Source organism: Antennarius striatus, chromosome 7 (genome assembly GCF_040054535.1).
Source record: "Antennarius striatus isolate MH-2024 chromosome 7, ASM4005453v1, whole genome shotgun sequence".
Classification (NCBI taxonomy): domain Eukaryota; kingdom Metazoa; phylum Chordata; class Actinopteri; order Lophiiformes; family Antennariidae; genus Antennarius; species Antennarius striatus.
The window spans coordinates 16,169,014-16,190,000 of record NC_090782.1 but is presented as its reverse complement, the minus strand read 5'-3'; positions in this window follow the sequence as shown (position 1 = coordinate 16,190,000).

Here is a 20,987-nt window from a genome sequence, read left to right as displayed (position 1 = left end):
GTTGTTAGAAAGCCCACTGTACCATTGTATTAATGCACACAAAAACTTGTCTCAAGTCAGTGTATTTCTCCAAAACGAATGGAAAATGATCTATGATCTAAACTATCTGTGCTGTTGTTAAGGCTTTAGCTGTGAGTTCATGCACAATAAAATGTGAATTTTTTAATTGAACAAACATTAGGAACAGTGTGAAATAAAATTATTATAAAGCAACTTCATTCTACAGTTAAAATACACATCTATTCGATCATCTTCACATTAACCCTCTGAGTCCTGTTAGCATAAACGCCCACTTGTGACTCCCAATTGTCATTAAATTTGACTCTTACAAGTTTGTCTCGAATTTGGTGATCTCTGCCCAGCCCAGGCTTTTGTTTCTAAATCTACTTAACCCTGGAAAAAATATTGTATACATCATTTAACATACAGTATATTGAATAAAGAAATTACCTGGACATTTTTTTACAAGGGCATTAAAAAACACATTCAGGTATTAAGCAGAGAGCAGAGACTGCAGGGTTACTCACTCTGAATAGAGGTTGTGCAACATATTTGAGATAAATGGTTACAATAGGTTTCTACCAGCACGTCTGCCAATAACTTGTTTTTCTTTCTGAGTTCCATGTTACCATAAAATGTTCCAGTTTCTCCATAAAACCCTTTAATTTAATTATTGAGCAAAGCCTTTTTCACAAGGCACAGCTCCTTTTCACAAGGGTTGGGCCTTTTAAGGCACGCATATAATTTCCTCATATCATTAAGTATCCACAGTAAAAAAAAAAAAAATCTCATTATAATAAGCAGTAGATAACACAGACACCCATTGCAGCAGGTCACAGTTTATCCACCATGAGAGAAATTCAACTCTGTCTCTGGAAGTTCAGGTTTTGCGTGGTCATTTTTGAAGGATACAAATGAGTATAGTGTTTGGATTTTGATAAGCAGCCTCTTTCTTATCGTGTCCTTTTCCTAGAAGGGTGAGATATACTGAAAATGATGGATCACAGTTAATTTAAGTTTAAGAGTGTGAAGCCACCTGACTCCATTCTCACATGTACTCAAGATTGATGATAGCTTGCCCACCTTTGCGTGCGGACTTATAATTCGTCAAAGACTTTACCATCTGCTAATTTCCTGATAATGTTTTCCGGGGCAGTTTGGATGATCAACAGCATGCAGTCTGAGTCATGTACAGCTAACAATCCTTGCTAGAATTTGAAGTAGAATGACACTCAAAGTATTTACATTATATCTGCCAAGACTGAATGTGATATATGTCTGCTCAGCATACCATACCCTTCCCCAAAGTTCAGTGCAAAATTTCATGAAAATCTGTCAAGTAGATTTTGTGTCAACAACCAATGGAGACAGGTGACAATCATATCTTCTTTGCAGAGGCAGTCAGACTTAATATAGGGTTTTCCATAACAAATCAAGAAAAAAAACATACATTTATTTTCATAGATTTTTTTTCTTTTGTTACGAATAAAGTAAATTTAAAGTCCCATGAACTATTGATATATTGCTGAAACACAGTGATCTTCAGTGTCTTTTGAAAATTACCACTTAGGTGTGATTGTGTGAGAGAATCAGGATCACTTAGTGCTAATCCATCTGAGAGTCATCTGTGCTTTTCTCTCACTCACCTCTGACCTTTCTCAAGCTCTCTAGTCCCAAATTCATTGCTGGTAAGAAGGGGTGGAGGTGGGGGATGGTGGGTGGAGAGAGAAAGGGAACGCTTTCCTGTGGATGTTTCCTGTGGTTCTGAGTATCCGTAAATGTTTCCGAGCCTCAAGGTCTCACGGGGAATTTCTGCAAACACTGGAGGGCAGGGACATTATTTGTTTCTAACTGACCACTAAAAGAGAAAAGGCAATCCTTAACCAAACTAATAGCTACCAGACGGGCTGTCTATTAAGCTAGGAGTCAAAGAGCATTGTCATCGCTTCAGCATCTGAGGTGTCAAAAACATTGCTTGGTCTTTCACATGGACTATGACCTCTACAAAACAAAGTAAAATCAGAGGTTTTTTCTTTTTATTTTTGTTAGAGTAAGTTTGAATTTAGTCTTGAATGACAAGTGTACAGGGAAACTGAAACTGTGCTTGACCCACCACAAAGCAGTCTTAAATGTCTTCAGAGGGGTCTTTAATGGTGGAAAGAGGGCAGGAAGATAAGTGAGTGGTAAGCATAGCTGAATAGTTTGCAATGGGCCCATGGGCATTTAAATTAAGACCCACTTGGACCCTTTGAGGGTGCCCGTGCGAGTTGTGTGAGACGAGATCCTGTCTAGATCCACATCAGGCAGGGAAGCAGAACAAGGAGGTTGGTATGTGAGGGTGATGGCTGACCCCCCACACACACTCTCACCACAACTCCTCATCTGTGCTCTACATGGGGAGAAAAAGTGAAACAGATATGGGGAAGTATTGGTAAGGAAAAGGGGTAGGGGTGGTGCAAAAGTCAGGGCACAGCACAGGACAACAATTCCATTTAGTGCTGCCAAAAAACCAGCTGTTTCTAGATGTTCCCGCACCTTAAATCCAGTAGACGATACCCCATGTCTCAACAATTCCTGCTGCTCTACGAACCCCTTCTTGACTAAATGTGTCCAGCATTGCGCACAAAACTTTCCAAAATTAACACTTTCGTATAAAATAATACTACTCGTTGACACTCAAAAACTTTCACCATTTATTTTTCGCAGATGCCAACCTTATTCTTACGGTGCTGAGAGTGAATTTCAGAGATTATCTACCGTTCGAACAATGAACAAATGGACTGTGGGCCACCCTTATACTCCTCAGCTCTCCTACTGAGCCCTGTCTTACACAAATAAACCAGCACAGATTCAATGACGACAGGCTTCAGGATCATTTTCACTCCATCAATGGACAAAAAATGTATGGAGTGTCCCTACACATGTGTTTAAATGAGTATGGGTGCACTGTGAGTTTAATTGCTCCCTATAAGCGCCTAGTGGTATAGTTCCATATATAATGGTCTACTGTCATTATAAAGCAAGGCTTTGTCAATAACAACTCATGATGATTATTTTCAGTACTTTGCAAGATGTATACACTAAAATTAGCTATTAAAAGATGTGTTTCACAAAAAGCAAAAATCATAAGCAACCATGACGCAAAATACAGTATGCTAGTACTGTGTACTTTTGAGTTTTTAATCATGTAGCAGGTTTTTGTGTAAGAATGCACTGCTGTAAGCAGTTCAATGCATGTACTGTATACGACAATAAGATATAGGATTTCCAGTGATTAATTTCAGGCTTTCTTTTTATTCCTCTGCAGCAGCTGTTTATTTTCAGGACCAGATTACAGTCCACAGAGGATTGAGACCTTCTTACATAAACCAGGAACTTTAATAAAGATGGATGCTTGCTTTTATATCCCTCAACACTGATGGTTTTTTGTGTTGATTTTCACTGCCCCTCTGGGAATATATACAGCGTATATTTCAGCACATCTCTGAGACGAACACTTGCAGCACAGCAAAGCGGAATCACTGACCCACTCCAAACTGTTTACATAACTTAATCATCACCATGGCTGTTGTGGCATGTAAAGTTTGTGCACTTAGGACTGGGTTGGACTATTATTTTAGGGCCAGGATAAATTGGAGTAGTAATCCCACCACTGTGGCTTCTGTATTTTCAGTTCCTTGTCAGCATCATAGTACCTTGTATTCTACATGGACCGTACTCCAGGCACTTAATACGTTGCTCATCATCGACTGCATTTGCAATTCATTTTGAATCGAAAATATAATCACTTTCTCTAAATACTGAGTGTAGCAACCAAAGGTTAAAGTTGACATTTCAAATTCTTAATAGACTTAAGGTGCGTTTTGCACAATGCTAAACAGATGTTGCTTGCATTCATTTTTCAGAATGCTGTTTAGTTATGCAAATGTGGTGTGAAAATCTGCATATTCATTAAATGTGAGCAGTTAAAATTCTTGTTGTGGTGTTGACACAATTCTTATGGGTCACAGATAACAATAATTATGCTGAAACAGATGTGTGTTAATGGTCTGTGTTCTTGTACACATTCAATAATATTTAAGGTATTTTCCCTTCCCTTTTCCACGTGTTAAACTTCTTCTACGGTTCCAGTGCAGCATTAAGTGACAATTGCGCATAATTTAACTCCCTAAACCACATATCAATAAGGTTACTGCATGTTTATGTCGGAAGTAATTTGCTTTGAAATCATTTGAGGGGTGCCTGCTGACAGAAGGAGGACGTTTAATCTTGCTGTGCAGAAGGGTGATTTAAGGTGGCCAAGTTAACCTCCACTCATAGAGGAAGTGAAAACTGTTTTGAGGTCAGGAAGCCATGAGGCACCTATACTAGACTTACCTTATGAAATCAATGTGAGTGGTTGGTGTGAAGTGTGGCTGAGAATGCTTCTAAGAAGGGGCCAATTAAATTTGAACACAACACTCACAGCAGCCGTTAGTATGCAGTTAATTATGGTGTGAGCACTGCTATGCTTCACTGAGCATAGCTGGTGGTCTTCATTCTTGAAAGCAGGGCTTTGAACCGTTTCATGGAACGAAAACGAAGACCAGAAACTTTTGGTATTTTGCCAGGAATTAAACCGAAAAACTATATTTTTTGAGGTTCCGGAACAGAATCGGAACAGGAAATAAACTGGTCGAACAATGAGGTCAGATATTTTTTTTGTTCTTAAAAAAAATATCTGACCTCATGTTTCCCTTCCTGTCATTCACTCAATGTGTGATGATAGTGGAAAGAAGTTGAGGCATATCACCAGCAGTCAAGGAAAAGACAGTCTCCCAACCTCGATTATATTCATAACAGTTAAATACTGCAGTCTGTTGATCTTCAAAAATGTTTGATTTAGACATTAACTCTTTGGCTGCCAGTCATTTTTATTAGTGTGTTCGCGTACTGCCAGCGTTTTGTAACAATTAATCTCCTTCGTTGGACTTCCTCCGACGCTCCGGACATTTATTGGTGTTTTTTTTCTGTTCTTGACTGATCACCAGATGTTTCTTTCAGAGCTTCACGTGTTCGCTCCCCGTTGAGCTTTGATATATGCAAACTTTGGCCCCGTTCAGACTGCAGGCATATCAGATTTCCTTCCATATCTGATTTTTAGGGATGACTGTTAACACTGTTTGTAGCAAGTGTCCAAATGCGGTCTGGCTCTGTTAAGACTGGGCCACATTATCGGTCTATCTCACAGGATTCTATAACAATGATGTCGGGGCGGATAGTCGTTCAGTGCGTGTAATGTGTGAGTCATATAATTGCAACGGGGCAACAACAACAATGACGACGAACGTGAAGTTTTAGCATATTGGCGACATCACTGTCACTGGTAGAGGTGGAGAAAATCTCACACACACCAGGCATCGCCAATTTCCATTTTTTACTGCTCTGTAATGCATGACGCTCTTCCTACTGGCGCCTTGCTCTCACATCCCAAATATGACGTCATGGTACGCCATATCCAATCGGAGTGTTTGGAGCTCTTCAGACTGAAGACTCATCTGTCCTTATATGACACGAAAGTACCTCCCGAATGTGGTTTCAATCCATCCTGTAAAAATCAGATTTCATGTGGTATGGAATTGTTCAGACTACAAACGAGATATGCAACATGACTGTGGATGGGCAAAATATCAGATACAGGCGACTAGTCTGAACAAGGCCTTAGTTGCATCATGAGCTGCCGCAACTTCTCCGTCTCCCTCTGATTCGCCATCCTGTTCCGTAACTGGATCAGTGTTGTTGTCCTGTTTACTGCCGGGACAAATCTACAGTATATAAACTAATTGCTTTAATTGTTTTAAAGTTATCTCCGGTCTTCACATTTGTCCATTTCTCTCACTTACGGAGCCGTTTTGGCTTCGTCAAACATAGCGGTTTATATTCTTTGATTGTGATGGACCTCATGTTGTTGTGTGGTTTATTCACCAGGATTGAACTCATGAAGCCGGCGTCTACCCGGATGGCTGGACCATAACGCCGAAGTGACCTTTTTCTTCGCGTTTGTCCGTCCAACACACACAGAGCCGTTACGGCTTAGTCGGACCCAGAGGTTTGTTTTCTTGTGACAGCGAAGAAAGAAAAAGAAAAAGAAACGAAGTTTGATGTTATTGTTTTATTGTGGAATTTCTGCGGGTTCTGGCTAGTTATACTATAAAAATGTATTATAATTTTTTCACATTTATTTATTTATTTATATTTTAATTTAATTCCAAGGTTACTAAATTATTCCAGTAGAACAATATGCCTGTTAACTCTAGTGACTGTGCCCTTGGCAATATATCAGGAACCTGTTCCTCTTTAAGATTGACAATTGATAGTCTATTTCATTTTTTTAAACATCTATTATTCCTCTGTAATCAAGATTTTTTTTGTCCCATTTATATCTGATGAAAAAACCAATACTGCTTCTATGCAAAGCTTTCTTAAAACTAAACCTACCTAAATAACTTAATAAGATAGTCATAAGAAACAATGTCCTCTAAGGCATCTATTTTCAGCAAGTACATGTATGGCATATGTAAAGAATATAATCACTGAATAGTAGATAGTGCAGATGAGTTTTGATTTTTTATTTCGTTAACCTCTGAACACATTTCTCTAACTCTGGTGTTGTATACAAATAACTATCAATTTAAAAACATTTATTAAAAAGCCTTCCATTTAAATAGAAGAATATTGTGCCAAATGTTGGTTAAGTTGATATATCATGCATTCTGGCACACTTAATTTAAATGTCTGTACATATGTTTGCTTCAGTCTCAATCTCATTATAAGCATAGTCTTTGCTGTCTGACACAATTTTCAAAAGTTACATGCACACTTTGTGAGTGGTGGTGGTGAGTAGTTATGACTGACTGCTGACACACACACAGGCTGACACACACAGACACATGCGTGCACACACATGCATACACACACACACACACACACACACAGACACATGCATGCATACGCTCACATACACACATTTGCACATAATCACACGACCGCAAACCCTTTTTCTGTCACACATGTTCGCTAATTTTTACATGCATTCTCCAGCCCACACAGGCACAACCCAGACACCCAAGTCAAACTGTGCCAATAGCACTGGAAATATGGAGCATATTTCCAGGATGCTCACAGTCTCCTCAAAGAGAAATCTATTTCACATGTTTTTTAACTAACCGAGGAACCAGCATTTGTGCTTTGTTTATCAGTCAGTATTATTGAATCAACTTACTTAGTATGCATCAAGAACCAGAGGAGGGATCAGACCCTGATTTACATAGATCGCTGTGTTTAAGATAGGTTCGAGGTGCAACCGTGTGTGAATATCATTAATGTGCTATTAGTGCTGAGGCAAGATAACAATAGCATTTCGCTTTGGTAATTGAAACTACAGATGAAGCTAATTGTTTTTTTTTAAATGAAGAATTAAGAAACAAATCAAGGACATACAAAAAAGACCAAACGAGCAAAGAAAAAAAAGTGTCCAGTCTCACTGAAAACAGATATTTAGAAGACTTCATCTTCAAAAGAGGCAACAGTGTTTTTTAGAATGTAATAACTAAATATTTAAAATTAATTACGATACTGCTGATGCAAGAAATCAGGTATAAAGTTTGTTTTACCCAACTGTCGAGGTAGAATATATTGAACCTCCATAGTATTTTCAACATTGAGACAGAAAAAGAAAGTCCATCTGTCCAACAGTCCACATTGCAGAGCTGCTATTGTGAGTTGCCCTTCACTAATCAAGTATGTCTGTGGATAGCCAAGCTTTTGATCCTGTCACAGGCGTTTACAAAGTCAGCAGCGTGTGTGGGCCACAGCCACAGCCTAAGACATGGATGTATACACACACACACACACACACACACACACACACACACACACACACACACACACACACACACACACACACACACACACACACACACACACACACTGGGGCACCTTCCCACAGTAACTGCAGAGCACATGGTGTTAGCTACATGACTGGTAGCTCAATCAAGGAGCTTTAAAAAAACAAGAGAAAGGCAGAAAAAATTGACAGGTTGTCAACTAAATGTTCTATCAATTGTATTTGTTTAATTCATTCTGTGACGTCCAATTGATGAGAGTAACGCTTTCTACTTTAGACCCTCTAACTACAGGAAGCCACTCAGTGTAGTGTAGATGAGATTGCTGAGAGTAGCAATGGTAATGATGGTGGTTAATAACAGAATAGGTTGTTAAAATTCCTAAACTATACAGTTGTTAATGTAAAAAAAACAAACCCAAAAAAACAAACATCATATTTGAATGATGGGACCAACAGTATGAAAGGTTTTTGGCAGACAAGTTGTGAGTAATGTGCAGCACATATTGACTGGCTAATTAGGATTAGATTTACAGTTTACATATACAGTATGTATATGTATATATGTACATTAGGGCTGTCACTTTGACACGTTAATTAGATTAATGAATTACGCTGCAAAGTAACGCGCTATAAAAATTAACACAATTAATCGTGAGTGTAGAGTCAATGCGCAAGCATTTTAAATTTGGCCCACTGAGTGACCCGTAGGCTGCAGTGACGTCACTTCCTACCTGCGCCACAAGTCAAAAGCAGGGTGACTGACAACAGAGATGGACGCGACACAGGAGAGCGAGGCAAGCCCACTCGGACCTTTGGGTGGAAAGTTTATTTCTAAAAAGAACAAAGACGGGACTACCAACAAAAAGGAGGACGAGCCAGCAGAGAAGAAGAGCCTCCTCCTGCTGTCTTCAGACCAGGAGGACCAGGAGCCTCTAGCCGCTACAAAGCTGAGCCGTGCGTTAGAATGCATGAATGTCCACTGGAGTGGTGCGCAGCTCACGCAGGAGCTGATGAACAGCTGTCCTCTCTTGCGCGCAAATACCTGGCTACCCCTGCCACGTCTGTGCATTGTGAGACTCTTTTCACTTGCAGGTATTTGGGGGCCTTTTGTAGGTATGACATTAAAATGCAATTAAGTAGATTAATTAATAACAAATCATGTAATTAATTAATTTTCTTAATCGCCTGCCATTTCCATCCTTTTTGCAAAGTCAACTACCACCTGTCCTTCTGCGTTCCTCTCCTGGATACCAAACCTGTGCATCACCTCCTCATCACCTCTAACGTAGCTAACGTAAATAACGTAGCTAATGTAAATAACGTAGCTGACGTAAATGACGTACCTAACGTAAATAACCTAGCTACGTAACTAACGTAAATAAAGTAACGTAAATAAAGTAACTAACGTAAATAACGTAGCTTACGTAACTAACACAAATAACGTAAATGACGTTATACTATTCATTTTGAATTGCTGTATTGAGTCAGCTTTAGTATTCATTTTGATTGAGAGTCTGCTTATGTGCCTACTTGAGACTCAGCCTTATTTTATTTCTGAATTGTATTTATTTTATTTAACTCTATTTGTATTGCTTTTTTGAGAAATGCCACTGGCCTAATTGGTTTGATGATGTGCTTGGCCTTTTTTTCTTATGAATTTCATTTATAAAGCACACTTAACCAATAAAAATGTGGATTTCAAATCTTCTCTTCATGGTGCATTCTATTGATTAGTCATGCACTGCAATTTTGTAATGTCCTAGAATTCAAATTCTTTATTTGGGGGCCTTTAGCAGGTATGAGATTAAAATGCGATTAATTAGATTAATTAATTACAAATCCAATCAAGTGAACAATATGGTGTAAGACATCGGGCAGCTCGGCTTTTTGTTGCAGTTACGCCTTTCGTCCACTGGACAACGCAGATATCTGGGACGAAAACGCTGGCCAAAGTTTTTTGAAAACGCCGTGACGGCGTTGTCGTGTGGACGCTGTAACCAAAACTTTTTCTATCCGGGGGACGTCTCCCTGCCACAAAAACTGCTGTGACGTTAGTGTGTGTGAACTGTGTCTACATGTACTCACTGAATGGACAGAATTAAAACCGGCTATTTTCTGACGTATTACAGCTCAACGTCAAAGTTGATGAACATGCTTGACAGTTGGATATTTGTTCGTCTGTTTCTTTCTTTGAGTTATAAAGTCCATGTATTTATTAGTCATTCATTCATTCACACTTACAGATAATTTGGTTTGACCAATTCATCTATGCTGCACACTTTTGGAGGTGAGAGCGACACGGAGTGTCACGTCTCTTGACAATTATCCTGCTTGTTTTCTCTTTACTAACATATCAGTCATTCCAGATCTGGTCCCACTTGCAATCAGTTCATTCTCTGCATCTGCCTTCCCTTCGTTCACCTGCAGCCCCTCCCCTAAACACCCACCACTCTTCATATACCCAGCTCAGCCCTCAGCTCTCTGCCAGATTGTTAGTGTTCGTCCTGACCTTCCAGCAATTGTATCTGCCAGTCATTCTGTTTTGTGTTAGATTCTGCCTGTTTCTGGACTCTGCCTGTTCATTTGCCGTCTGTCTGATTTCATCTGCTGTTTGGACTGATTTCCCGAACTCTGCCTGTATGATTAAACCTTTGTGAGGCCTGACCTGCCTGTTGCTCTTTCATGCTTTTGGGTTCCCCCTGCCAGTTATGCTCTAGCCCTGACAGAGAAAACCCATAGGTAGAACATAAAACCACAGAAAGTACTCAAACCCAGAACTTTCTTGCTGTGAGGCGACCACGCTACCCACTGTCACACCGTGTCACGCCTTGGTAAAAGGGAAAAAATAGGAAAAGGAAATTAAATGAACAATTTTGCTCAGTGCCATGGCGACTTGAAGTAATAAGCAGTTCTAGTCTTCAGCACTAACTCATTTATACATCAGTTCTAGGAGTAAAAACAAAGCAGATTTTTAACGAGAAACTAAACAAAGGTGAAAAAGAACACAAGTAGCAATCTATTTTACCATCCTTGTTCAAAATTTAATTGCAACCTTCTATTAAAGTGTAGCCTTTTGCAGTTCACACCCATTAAATATTTGAGGGGTGATCCAAGACAGGATGGATTGAGAAAAGGGGGTTGTCAAGTAATATTTGGTGATCATAACTGTGCCTTTGTCATCTAATTTGTGGTGCCCCCCATTGAGAATCAGTCTGATTGGAGATAATACCAACCTAATACAGCAACAGTAACTATGATAGTCATGTTATTCATCAACCACTATCAAAGTGAACCTATGGCACCTGTTACTGAGACTCAATAGCAGTAAGACCTGGTGGAGGAGCTGTCAACTGGCTCCTATGGGACTCTGAAGGATTGGATGAGAGAGCTACGGTCCAATAAGTGTGACCAGCTGGAGATGTGGGGTTCACTTGGACCTGCCCCTGTAGTCATCAACATCGTGCTGTATTCATGCCCATCCTTCATCCAGAAAAAAAAAAAAAAAATCTACATTACCTGCCTGACTCAACGGCTCAGGCTGCCTGAGCTTTCATTTTACCTTTTGACAGTTGTCAAAGCCCAGAACTATGCTGCTGCCATCTCTCCACACCTTTCACTGACCACACTAAGTGACTCTCTCTGGTCTCAGTTAACCATGGAGCATACCTGAGAAAGTGGTTGCAGCCTGCCCGGGCAAGCTTGACTTGGTCTTTGAGATACTGTCTGTTAATCTTACTTATTTCATTTTTGTCTTTTAGTAATTTTAATATAGATTACAGCCAATTTAAGAAAAGCTGATAAAGTATATCTGGCAGTGCAACTTACAGTGTAGGATTACCAATGTGATGAGCTGGCAAATATTATAATACACAACTTTTTATTTTATTATTGTGGCTCCAATATTAGTAAGACATAGTGTTCTTGCTGTGAAGTCTTTATCGTATTGTATGTACACACTGTTTGTGTTACTGAGAGCTGTATGACAGCCAGTCAATAAGAAATATATTTTTCCCACTGCTATTCCTGTAAGCAGTTTAAACATGAAATTATTTACATTTGAATCTCACCCCTCACTGGTTTGCACTTTTAGTTTTGCCACATTGCTTGTCTTGTCTGTATAGTACCACAGTGTTATGTATGAATTTTTGGTCGCGTAGAGCTTATTTTACATTATAGCTGTGTCTAATTCTATTCTGTAATTCTAGAGAATTAAACATGTCCTGAATGGCCCCTCAGGAAAAACTCTTGTGTTATGCAAACCATCAAAACAATCTCTGTGATGTACCTCAGACCATAAGAAACAATGTGGTCATTTTTCAGGAAAATCATAATAAAGAGTGAATGAATGAATTAAGCACAAAACATTTGCAGAATTGTCACTTCACTGAAATGTCAGAACTGCTATAGTAGACAGAATTGCTATAATTCATATATATATACAGTATATATATATATACAGTATATATATATATACAGTGTATATATATATATATATATATATATATATATATATATATATATATATATATATATATATATAATTTATGTGGGTAAAGAAACTTTTTCTGAAAATATTTTTCATGACTTTGATTTTATCAACCGTGAACACTGTGATGCTGTATATGTATCATGTGGATGTACAGGTGACCACTGAATCATGAAGCAGAAAATTGAATTCAGTGTTTAAAATTATTTAAAAAATGAGGACAAAGAAGTAAAAATGTATGAAGTTTATTATATGGAAGCAAGTTTTATGTATTTTAGACAGATGAATGAGTAAATTTAACAACCAGAAGAACAGAAGAAGCAATAGTGTCCCTTAACAGCTCGTTGACTGTGTTCTTTTTCCAGACTCACTTGACAGGGAGCAACAAGAGGATGTTTACGGTCCCAATAAGAATTCATATTCCATATTTCCTTCACAACTCCATCCCATTAATTATGCCAAACATATAGAGGCTTTTGAGGATATTTCCCTCAAAATTTTTCATTCCTTGCTGATAAACACAGTAGAGATAGACACATAAACATGCATGGTCCTATGCACAAACAGTAAATTCAAAATTTCATTTTGGGGTCACTTTTCACCCATTTGCTTTTCTCTTGATTTCTCTTTATTTATTTACGTCTTCTACTCCATCTGACACTCTCTTTCTCAAACCGCCTTATCCAGCCACATCAAGCAGTGGCAGGGAGGGAATAAAACTGAAGCAGAGGAGAGAGAGGGGGGGGGGGCGCGCGTTGGAGAACGGTCAAAGCAAATTATGATCAGAATGACCAAAAAACAAGAATAAACAAAAACAGCAGAAAGAATAAAAAGTTGTTAACAGTCCCTTTTAGAAAATAATATTCTTTTGTTTAGATGTAGGCAAAGCAGGATTTCTCCATGTCAACACCACATGGAAAATTATATTTTCAGGCAGACTCGAGAGGAAATGAGAGATGACAAGGGAACAAACAAAGATTAGCATGTTTATCTGTCATGCGAAGAAAAAGCAGTTTTCAAGATGCTGTGGAGGTTGTCGCTTGCAGTTTTGCAGAGGTGCACTAATTCAAATCAGCCCTATACTTCAATCTGCTGAACTATTCCCTCGAACAGACATTTTGCTTATGACAGGTGTGCCTAATGGGCAATTTCAATTCAAGTTCAGTTCAAGTTTTAATAATCAATCAAAATAAAAATCACGTTTTCTTGGTTTTAACAAATATTAATTATCAAAACTTGGCGATAAAAGGCTGAATCCAGAATTTCCGTAATGGAGAGCAATAGTAATAGAAAAAAATCTTAAATGTTATAGTCATTGACAATTTCAGCAAAATTAGTGACCTGCATGTCAGCATTCTGATGCTTTGTGTGTTTTACTGTATTTTACAGTGTGGTCCTTCAGGGATGAGCAGCATGCTTAGAAAAAAAGTAAAAGTGAGCTAATTTTTGTATTTTAGACTACGGTATCCCATATCGCTCAAAGTAATGTGCTGCTATCTCTATAAATCATAGACTGTCATATCCTAGATTTTTCCCATAGCTGTCCCACACAGCACCTGCTAGCCTAGACACACTCTCCAGCAACTAGTGAAAATATCCCGCATGCACAGCTTGACCCAAAACAATTTGCAAAGTACACTAGTGTTGTCTCTATCTGACCTCAGAGAACATAAGTGATTAAATCTTTGTTGATCAGTTTGCAGGGCAGCAGTGTCCTCAACTTTGAAAGTTGACAAGGCTGTACGCTTGATACTATTTGCAGACCTTCCAAGGCCTCTGGTTAACTTCTGCCACTAGAGCAGCAGTAGCTTTCAGCAAAAGATTCTACAGACTTTCAACACACGCTACCTAGGTAGAAATGCAGATGAAAAGCTAGACACATTAGAAACTTAAATCAGTTCATGTCTACATTTATGTTTGACCAAAGACGTACAAAGACCAGTTCTGGCCGAGGATAACCGTCTCAAATTTCAGAAGTCTGCTGGCAGCCCTCAACTATACTGTGAAGTGAACGTGAGGGGAAGGCCAAAATATGAGCCACCCTCAAACAAAGGGTCCATCTGTGAGCCAGGGGGTTAATCCTGTTTCAAACAAGCTGGGTTTGACCCCCGTCAACCTTACCACCAGGACTGTTAATGCTACCTCCCAAACTTGAGTACCAGGACTTCTCACATACACACTTGCATGGACATATCTATTAATTTGACTCATGCACAGAGGAAAGCACAGGCCCCCCGCAACATGTTGTCTACACATGGTATAGAGGTCTCCTCTACACCAAATGTTTGGTGTTCCTTATATTTCAGCAGCTGTCTTTGTAGTCAGGCAGTGACATTAACAGCTGAAGGCTCAATCCTTAAAAAAAACCAAAAAACCCCAAAACAAACCACTAGCCTTTATCAATACCTAGAGTTGATATAACTTAAAATATAAACAAAAAGCACACAAACTGTATGTAATGTGCAAATACCACCAGATTTTTTGTTATTCTCCACATTTCTGCAAACACATATCCATGCACACATAAACAGACAGGTGATCTGGCCTTTCTCATGGGGACACTCCTCTTTAATTCCATACACTTCATAACTTAATGGAAGGACTGGCAACTAATAAAAAACCCAAACATTCAAGCCATTTTGAAGGGGGCCCCATTACTCTCCAAATGTAATGTTAATGCCATTTTCTGGTGAATGTCAAGCATATTAAAAGGTCTTCTCTTGTAACATTGTGAAATATTGAGTTTCACAATTTCACTGATCCCGCTGAATCAAACACTTTGAAAGCCATGGACTGGTGAATGAAAAATGACCTTGAATATTGTGACCTTAGATAATTTTACCCAAATGTGTTATGGCAGAAGCTCCATCTAGAAGTGAAACAAATTGCAATTTTTTTTAGGTTTTCAAAATATTCCTTCATTGGAGTTCTTTTCTAACCTTGTCAGATCTGTCCATCCATTTTCTTGAAGACAAGTCCACCACAGCCATCTCATCTTGAGCCGCATTTCCACTTTGTGTGTGTTTGTGGAGTGTGTCCCAGCTCTAGCCACTGGCAAGAGATGAGGTGTGCCCCGGACGCGTTGCCAACACTTGGGGTCACATGAAAGACAAGCAACCGCTCACTCAAACAGTCGCACCAGTGTTCAATCTTGAGTGATCAATTCACCTTAATTGCTTGTTTTTGGAGGAAGCTGGAGAACTTGGAGAGAACCCTTGTATAACATACAAATTCTGCCCAGAAAGGACTCAAACCCAAAACCTTCTTGCTGTGAGGTGACAAAACTCCCCACTGTGCCACAGTGTTACCCCATTGTCAGATCAAAAAGAATAATTGCAGAAGGATTCCATATTATGTGCCTAATAGTCAAAGGCTAGTTCTAGATTTGAGTGTGATAGTATGTTGTCTTGAAAAATATTTTTTTGTGCAGACAATTTGTAAGGATCTCAGACTGAAGGTTTGCTTTAATGTGGCTCATGACTGTAGTATTTGTATTTCACGTTATTGTGTGCATATTATGTGATTTTATGCACACACATTTGACTTGGGCATTCTGTCATACAATCAGGGCTTTGAACCAGAATTTTTTGCCAATGGATTTGTTCCGAAAAGAAACAGTATTATAACGTTTCCGGTTTAAGGTTTCACCCATGAACTGATGTTCGTGAACTGGTCGGAAAATAAAAATATAGCTCTCAAACTGGTTAATAACGTTTCTTGTAAACAAAAATAGGTAGGTGGCTTTAGGACTTTTAAATTGAGAATTACAGCAATTTGTTTACATACTGTAGATTTGTCCCTACAGTAAACGGAACAACAGCACTGATCCAGTTAAGGAGGATGGAGAATCATAGACGGAGAAGCTGTGGCAACTTATGATGCAACAAAGTTTGCATGTGTCAGAGCTCACCGGGAAGCCAACACGTGAAGCTTTGAGCCAAGCATCTTGTGATCAGTCAAGAACAGAACGAATGTCCGGAGCGTCGGAGGAAGTCCACCGAAGGAGATTAATTGCTACAAAGAGCTGGCAGTACGGGAAAACATTAAAAATGACTGGCAGGCAATGAGTTAATGTCTAAATCAAATATTTTTTAAGACTGACAGACTGAAGTGTTTACCTGTTACGAATATAATCTAGATTGGGAGACTGCCTTTTCCTGGACTGCTGGTGATATGCTCCAACTTCTTTCCCTTCTTTCCCTTCTCATCACGCATTGAGTGAATGAGAGGAATGGAAACACGAGGTCAGATATTTTCTTCAAGAACAAAAAACAAACAAACCCTGTAGTAACCGGTTACTATTATTTTCATGTGCTGATTCTGTTCCGAAACATTAAAAAATATATAGATTTTGGTTTTGTTTTCGTTCCTGGCAAAAACACCCCCAAAGGTTTCTGGTTTTCGTTTTAGTTCCATAAATCGTTTCAAAGCCCTGCATACAATACCTCACATGCTTAATGAAACCACTTGTCAAATAATTCCCCAGTGTGCACTACAGATTACAATGGTTTTACACAATTTTAAATATTTTGAAAATCTCTTTTCATGAAAGTCACATTTATTCAAACTAATATGAGGCTATCAATTAGCTCTGTGGCTATTATGTCACTCTACCTTCAAAGTTGAAATACTGTGTGTTCCTGGGGACCACATTATATAGAACAAATCAGTTAATAGCTTCTTTATGGCATGCCTGTCAGGATTTGCAGTTGCTCCTTCTCTCTCTTCTCTTCTGTGTCACACCTGGGTCCCACCTACCTGGATGTGGCCATTCCTGGCAGCAGAGCAGCACACTTGTCTTCCATTTCCAATCTCCAGACCTTCATGAGGACCAGCTTTCCACCATTCATCACCAGTTAGTTTGTACTGCTAGTCAGTATCAGGACCGTGGCTCTCGTGACTCAACCCTTGACTTGTGGTAACTCTGTTCTCTCCATGTTACCAGTTCCGGTCTGCTGCCTGTTACCTGATCACCTTCCAGCCCACCTACCTGCCTCAACTACTTACCTCGTATCGACTAACCTGCTAAGCCTGGTCATCTGATCCACCGTCCCACCACATTCCTTTGTTAAATAAATCTCGTTTTTCCCTTACCCGACATGCTTCGCATTTGGGTCCTACAGTAAACCTTGACAATGCCCTAAACACCTAATTTAAAAAGCTTTCAAATCACAAATTTCCCCACTGGAGGACAATAAAGGTTTATTATTATTATTATTATTATTATCAATACTTACTGTCTCATTTACCATGACTGCAGATATGGATAATAAACACACATTCACATTCAGCTTGAATTGAGAAAGAAGAACTTTACTATTCTCAAAAAATGTAACCGTTCATTTCTCAGTAACTATTTATATTTATATTTATATTTATATTTATATTTATATTTATATTTATATTTATATTTAAAGTAAATCCACAAGGGTTGAGCAGAGGAATAGTTAATAATTTAAAGAAAAAATAAAAATGCTTTGCCTTTGATTGAAAGACACTATTGTATTTAGCTAAATGTCAAATTCTCGCTTTGAAATGGAAAGAGTTGCTTTGCAGCGTTGTTGCATAACTGCTGCTATGTAACAGTGTGGTGAGAAAAGAGAACAGCAAAGAAACAGGAGAATGGGAAGCCTTACTCTCGCCGTGCTCCATGCCCCTTTTTAAAAAAACAACAACAACAGGCTTTACAATAAAGTAAAATAAGAAAACAGGTAAATAGATCTGAAATTTCTTTTTTTGTGGGAGATTCTACACTTATTTGTTGAAGAATGCCAGTTTAAGGTTTTGTGTTGATGGTGGTATTTTTTTTTTTGGTTTTGTCGCACTGTTCTGTGAGTCCGCATGCAAAGACTTTTTGCCACAAAGCCTTTAATACATTGAACCATGAAACACATTTTGAGTTGGTTAAGTTTACACACATTGAAAAAATCCTCAAATATGCATAGGTTTTTGTAACTTCTGTCATCTGGTTGTACAGTACAGCTCCTATGGTAATCTCCTGGTGATGTGGATGGACTAACAGCCGAAAGTTTGGTTAATCTCTTTCAGATTCTAAAGGGTTTTCTATCTGGATGTAAGGGATGTAACTAGACAGGTGCTTACTAAAAGCAAGGTGCTCTGACTATATGCAGCAAAAAAAAAATGTAAAAAAAACCCCCTATGTCATCATTTATAAACAGTCTTTATCCTTTGCCACAAATTAAACAATGTTAGACTGCACATCTGTCATTTAACAAGGTATTGTTCACTGTCTTAAATCTTTATTTATCCCCGTAGGGAAATTATCTTTCCACTCTGTTTTTCTGTTTCCACACACACACACTCACACACTCTCTCTCACACACACACACACACACACACACACACACACACACACACACACACACACACACACTCACACACACATACAGGCCTGTGCACACACACACAAGGGGGCCTGTAGGCATGCAAATAGGGAGAGGGTGATGGTAGAGCGGCAGAGAGCTACGTTGTGTTGTTTCTGTAGTACCAAAGTTGCTGTTTCGCTTCCACATATTCAAAAAGAGAAGGTTAAATGACCGTTATTTTTTCTTTTCCTTTAATTCATTATGCATAAAGCACTTCATGGTTCAGATCTTAATTATGCTGTAGAATTTCTGCTAAGCTGTGAGTCACAGAGCAGCATCCAATCTCCAGATATAGCCTTCTGGCTCTTCCTACGTCCCAAATCAAGACTAAAGATTAGGTAAAGGTGATGGCTTTTGCAGTTTTTAAAATTCTTGCCTGAAGAAATGAGGCTTGCAGAATAAGCAACATTTTTTCAAATAACTTTTCAAAGCTTTTGTTAAAGAAGCTTTTAATTAATGTCCTAAATTCCAGCTTGTAAATTTCTGCAGCTTGGTCAGTGGCCACAAAACCTTCAAACTCTGGTACACCGATATACCCTCCAGAATCAGCTATGAAAGTTGCAGAGCTTCACAATAATAATAATTGGTAATAAAAAATAGAAAGAGTATAACTCAATGACCAACATTTCACATATGATATTCTAATCGAATCTGGAAAACTGCTTTTTCTTCGCATGACAGATAAACATGCTAATCTGTTGTGGCCCAAACAACAACAACAACAACAACAACAACAACAACAACAACAACAACAACAACAACAACAAAACACTTGGTTAGGCTCAGGAAACAAAGTTGTATTGTCAAGTTAAGCCTTGTGACTTACATAAGTTACATAAGCAATGTGCTTTAAAACTGACATCTTTAATAGTATCCATCCCAGTTAATCATCAGGACGAGTTTATTGTGTTTTCTGTCTATCATACTTCATGGTGATGACAAATGACTAAGCTGGCTAGACTGCAGACTAAACAGATCGCAGTGAGTACAGCTTGAACCACAATGTTCAACTTTGGTAAATAATTTGAATCATAACACAGTATCATAGTATCAAGTAACATAGTGTACTCATGTTAAACATGGGATGACTGGCATGACTGGCTACATGCCCGAGTGGATACTGAAAATAAATAAATAATAAATAAACACATGCCCAACCACGTATAAAGGCAACAACACAAACAGATAACTCAAGTTCAGGTTTAATATTGACAATAGGGAGACATTAAAGAAATGGAATGCAGGGGTTTTGCCCAACAGAATATGAATGTGCTGGAGCAATGTGCTGCCACATAGACATGCCAAAAATATGGGAAGATGCAGCAAAACAACTTTTTTAGAAAAACACAATTAGCTGGAAGAGAGAATTTAGTGTACTGGACGTGACTCGGACAGACGTTGGACAAGGTAATGTATGGAGGTGAGCTGTGCGGTCTTCTCACTGAAGCTATCAGTCTCAAAGCTAGTTAGGACTGTGTTGTGGTGCCGTGTGAAGGGTTTCCCATGTGGGTCCCATTCACTTGTAGTGAGGTATGATGGAGGGAGACCTGAGGAATCGATAAGATAATACATAGAATGAGGAAGAGGTACTATGCCGGGATGAAAGTGGGAGTGGAAATCAAACACATAGTGAGATGGATGTAGCTGGGCCACAGCTGAATCTGGAAGTCCTTGTCAACCAGGCTTCACCTGGTGTGATTTACCGATACCGCAATGTAGGAATTCTGCGTTGGTAGTGGAAATATGAAGTGCAAAAACATCATGTGGCACCAGTGGTACCGTGCGGTACCAGTGCGCATAGCAAAGTTGATGGTGGTAGTCGGTACGGTACCGCGACCTCGTCAGCCTGCACGGTACCGCTAATGACCATCATTCATTCATCTTCTAACCCGCTCAATCCGCAAACGCAGGTTGTGGGTGAGCCGGCGCCTATCCCGGCAGTCTAAGGGCTTGAGGCAGGGGACACTCCGGGCACGACGCCAGTGCACCGCGGAGCCACATAGAAACAAACAATCACTCACACACACACTAACTCCTATGGTCAATTTGGGACTGGCCAATCAACCTGAAGCGCATGCTTTTGGAGGTGGGAGGAAGCCGGAGAACCTGGAGAAAGCCCACGCAGACACGGGGAGAGCACGCGAACTCCGCACAGAGCGGGACTTGAACCTGGGTCTGCTGTGTTGTGAGGCGGCAGCGCTAACCACTGCGCCACCGTGCTGCCCCGCTA